This window comes from Priapulus caudatus, unplaced genomic scaffold (assembly GCF_000485595.1).
Source record: "Priapulus caudatus unplaced genomic scaffold, Priapulus_caudatus-5.0.1 Scaffold72, whole genome shotgun sequence".
Classification (NCBI taxonomy): Eukaryota; Metazoa; Priapulida; class Priapulimorpha; order Priapulimorphida; family Priapulidae; genus Priapulus; species Priapulus caudatus.
This window is the reverse complement of record NW_014577133.1, coordinates 601,676-606,811: the sequence shown is the minus strand read 5'-3', so window position 1 is coordinate 606,811 and position 5,136 is coordinate 601,676. Positions and strand designations below refer to the sequence as shown.

Genomic DNA, 5,136 nt, shown 5'->3' with positions numbered 1-5,136 from the left:
AGAGAGAGAGAGAGAGAGAGAGAGAGAGAGAGAGAGAGAGAGAGAGAGAGAGGGAAAGAGAGAGGTGGGATAGAAAGGAGAAAGAGGGAGAAAGGGAGAGAGTTAAAAAGAAGAGAGTGATAGCGAGGAAGAGACAGAGAGAGAAAGAACGAATGAAAGGTAATGAGATAGGTAGAGGGGAGGATGAGAGAGAGTAAATGAGAGAGAGAGAGAGAGAGAGAGAGAGAGAGAGAGAGAGAGAGAGAGGTGGTAGAAAAAGAAAAACGAGAGAGCGAGAGAGAGAGCGAGGGATTCGGATTATATAGCATTCGTATATACTAGGAAGAAATCTAACTAAGGGCCCGAGTGTCATTATGTAGAATAGCAAAAATCGAGAAACCGAACGATGCAAGTCAGGCAGGTAAGGTCTGACAAGCGCGTGCGTCTGTATGTGCGTGCGTGAGTACATACGTGGATGTGTTTGTACGGGGTCCGGATTGACACATCCAGCACCCTGCCGCTGCAGCCAGCCACAATGACTCACCTAGCCACGGGCTAGTGCAGGCCGCAATAACGTACACAACGTGACAGCCACGTCCCACGTTATGGGACCCTGCTCTTTTGTATCGTGTGACATTGGTTTATGGTCTTCTTTTCGTGTATGTTCTACCTCTTTCTCTCTCCTCGCTAGCGATCCCGCGTCTGGCGGACCTTTCTATGTCCAACGATTTGTGTGCAGGTGTAACGCAATAAAAACGAGAGAGCCTTTCTGAGTAGCGCGCGCATACATTAGCGACGGATTGTATGCGAAATCACATCAAATCGCTCATAAACTACGTTGCCACTACAGCGCCGACGGGATCGCCCTCTGGCGATCGCTTCGTCGCCTTTCTCCGCGCGGCGGACCGGACCTCGTAAAATGTGGACGTAAAGTATGGATGATAAGTAGCCATGTGTCAACAGCTCGTCAGCTTAGCGTACCACCGAGACAACACGCTTGCATGCCCGCAGCCCCACTTTGTAGCTAACGACAACGATGACGATAGTTTAATTAATGCCGGCATCAATGCGAGCAATACAGAATTCGTGATTTTGTAATATAAAAAAACCCACCGCGAAAGTAGTGCCAACGGTACGAGAATTGCCGTTGCGTCGACGACAACGTTGACGACGACGGTGACGATAATGAAGATGTAATGACGACAATGGCCGTCCTCGCAAATCACGATATATACTCGACGATAAAAAGGACCGCGTGTCGCTATAATCAGTATACAGAGCTGTGTAGTACGGTTGTTGTAGCGCTGGGATCACCTCTCCGGCACCCCCGCGGCGAGTTTTACTACCATGGCTTGCATACGCTAATGCTGAGATCGGTTGCTAGACGCGTATCACGAGACGCACCGTAAATATATCAGCGCGACCCCCAGCGGTCATAAATCTATTCCATAAATTAGTTTACGCGGAGCTTTTGCGTGTCGGATTGATGCGTTGTGAGGTTTCTACTGGCGCTTTTACTAGCAAATTATTATTTTTTTAAACAGGTCTCCACGATAGAGTGGCCGGCCCTACGCGTATAGAAATGTCTGGTTGTTGTGCTGATTCACAATTAAATTAGTTATAGAAATGAAAAGGATTCTCGTGGTGTTTCTGTGACTATGTGTTGGCGAGTGTCTGGTATTTACTATTTGTGTAGCTGCGGTTTCGTGTTCGTCATTGTTGTTGTTATAGTTTGTTGCTGCTGCTGATGATGATGCTGCTGCTGCTGCTGTTGCTGCTGCTGCTGTTGTTGTTGTTGTTGTTGTTGCTGCTGCTGTTGTTGTTGTTGCTGATGCTGTTGTCGTTGCTGATGTTGTTGTTGTTGTTGTTGTTGTTATTGTTGCTGGTTTATTATTGTTGTCGCGTCGGTATCGTCATCGTCGTCGTGAGTGAGAAACAGAAGAAAAGAGAGAAAGAACAGAGTGAAAGAGAAGGAGGAAGATAAAAAAAGGGGAGAGAAAGAACAGAGTGAAAGAGAAGGAGGGGGATAAAAAGAGAGAGAAAGAAAGAAAGAGAGCGCGGGAAAGCGAGGAATAGCGAGAAACATGCGTACTCCGCCCACTCCTAGTGAGCATCGTGCGTATAACAAGCCGAACTTCCAGAGCGTGCGTAAGACCAGCACTAATAGCCAGGTCGAGCAAATCCTCTCTCGACGACCCAATCTTCCATAATGTTCGGCCACACGGCTATAATTTGCGGTCATCAGCAGCACCGAGCCAGCGTGGGATACTGCCTGCAGGTTAGGAGATCTCGCGTCCCACAAAGGCTCCCGACCTGATGCGTGTGAGCAATCGCCCGATGTCGTTATTACGAGCAAATTCGCCGAAATTACACGCTCATTGTAATCGCCGCTTCGTTCGCGACCAGTCGAGCAATTTTTTTGTTATCCCGCTCCTTTCAAGGCGCTGCTCCGTCGTCTGCTCGCCTTATCGACTTCTTTTTGCATTATAAAGCCCGCAGGAAAAATTACAGGTGAAATATATGAGAAAAAAAGCCGCGGCGAAAGGTTCGATGACTTTCGGGTATTCATCTGAAACTGTTAGCCGCAAATCAGATCTGATGGAATCTTTGCATCTTTCGCGGTGCCTTTCGATAAAGATGGACGACTCGGGCGTGAGAGAAAATTGCTGCAGTGCGTCTTTGTTGTCGTGAGGCGGCGGCGGCGGCGGCGGCCTGGCTCGGCGCTCGACCGTAGCATTTCCTGCCATTCTCTCGGGCTCGCCTAGCCTAATTTCCGATTACCAGATCGCAGGGCCGAGGTACGGCCAGAGTTTGCCTCCTCGCTCACTTACTTATACGGCAATTTGTATTGATAACCTGACTCGCCGCCTTACTACATCACCAGGGGTACGTGAATGGAGATATTTATGAATCTCCTCCGTCCGCGTCGCCCACGCCTGATATCGCGAATGCAAACGCGATAATATATAGTACACGCGCGCGCCCAAGGCACACAGACGTACGTATGCAAGCATGACGCTCATCAGCGCACACGTGCATAAGCGCATACATACGCACGCGCACGCGCATGCACGCGCACGCAAACACGAACACAGGCATATTCGAGTGCATGCAGTCACGCACACGAGCACGCACGCCTATGACCACGCCCACGCACGGACACTTATACGTACTCGCACACGCACACGCACACGCACACGCACACACAAGCGCGCGCGCACACACTCTCTCTCTCTCTCTCTCTCACACACACACACACACACACACGCACGCACGCACGTACGCACGCACGCACGCACGCACGCACGCACACGCAAAAACAAACGCACACGCACCCGCGCACGCACACTGGCACACTCAGGCGCACGCACTCGCACGTGTAGGTACTTCGCCGTACTGCCGCTAGCTGGAGCTTATTATTCACAAAAGAAATGCTGAGAGAATACTTATTATTAAATCTTTATTGCATGTAATCCAAATACAAGTACATTACTTAGTACATTACTATACAGTACAAATACATGTACTGAAGACGGTCTTTTTCATGGCGAAAAAATCTGATAACTGCAATAGTGTTGATCAGTTAAAATAATAACATTTCTGACTGATACAGTACAAAACAGCGCAATACAACATGAAGGAAAAATATATACAAAAAAACGTAAGTACATTCTGTACAAATAATGTGATTAGTTTTTTTAGTTAACTTGTTTATAGTATGCGATTATCAGGAAAGCATTGTGATTACGTCACCGTAAATAGTAAAAAAAAATAAAATATTTCCACTTTTTCACAAAATACAAGTAATTCTGTTCACTTTTTATGGTTAAATTGCTGCATTAGACTTCCTGTTCTACTATATTGTTCGATGTGAACATACACTCGTGACTCATACATAGCCCATAGCAAGCAATTAATGTTGGGAACATTAATATCAAATCGTCCAGGTTTCTTGGATTTTTAATTAGTTGAGAAACAATCTTATCAGGTAAGAATTTGACGATACGTTTAGTCCCGTTAGTTCTTACTTTTAATGTAAAAAAATGGCAACAAAAATTTTACAAATTTTACCATAGAAAATTCGTGACGTAGTCAATAATATTTAAGGTTAAATATAGGCGATTACTTTCTTATCTATAGAAACACCATATTATAAGGAGTTAATGAAGACAAAAAGAGTTTGTCTTCATTAACTCCTGATATTATAAGTAGCTTGCTAAGTAAATGATCGACGATGTAGGGTCTTACTTGATTTATCTTGAAATGATCTCATAAGTAAATGCAGCGAGAGCCCAAGTGTGTAAATATAAGTACATAAAAGCGTCAGATTGCAAGGTCTTCCGGGTTAGGAACTACATATATCTTTCATCGGATTGTTATCTCTACCAGTCCGACAGCGAAGGATGTGTACACGCTTCAATCTAGCAAGAAGCGTTTCGTGATAGCAACTCTGCAAAAAGTGTGTGCCGAAATAGCTCAGTTGGGAGAGCGTTAGACTGAAGATCTAAAGGTCCCTGGTTCGATCCCGGGTTTCGGCATTCAAATTTTGCTTTTACGAACATAAAATTAATCAGTAATAAAAGTTTCAAATGATTATAAAACATGTGTGTAAATAAACTCGTTAATGATGCAATAATCCTTAATTCGATAGAAACGCGTTAAACTTGTTGTGGGAGCGTTAGACAAACGACTCTAAGACACTCTAAAGACCGCGTTTCAAGCCCGCATTACAGCAAATTCATTTTTCGATTCGAAATTTAAAGTCAAGTCTACAAATTTTATATCTCAAAATCAGTTAAAATGTGCCGAAATAGTTCAGTTGGGTGAGCGTTACACTACAAATGCAAAGGTCGCTGTTTCAAAGCCGGGTTTTGACATTGTTGTTTTGAAATCAATAGTATTTTTCTTCCCATTAAGTGTCATATTCTGCAGCTTTATTGACTTACTAGCGGGATACCCGGCGTTGCCCGGGGAAATCAGTGGCGTTACTTAGTTGGTGACCGCTTGGTTGAAAGGAAAATACCCAAAAAAATCTAACTATCTATCCATGCATCAATCCATGCATCCATGCATCCATCCCATTCCATTCCATGCCATCCCATCCCATCGCACCGCATCCCATCCCATCCCATCCCATCCCATCCCATCCCATCCCAT

At 45.2% G+C, this 5,136-nt stretch overlaps 1 non-coding gene across 1 annotated transcript; it reads left to right on the top strand.

The window, feature by feature from the left end:
- The first annotated feature begins 4,444 nt into the window (after positions 1-4,444).
- Trnaf-gaa lies at positions 4,445-4,517 on the top strand. The gene has a single exon. It is a non-coding gene; the product is annotated as a tRNA-Phe (tRNA).
- The last annotated feature ends 619 nt before the right edge of the window (positions 4,518-5,136 follow it).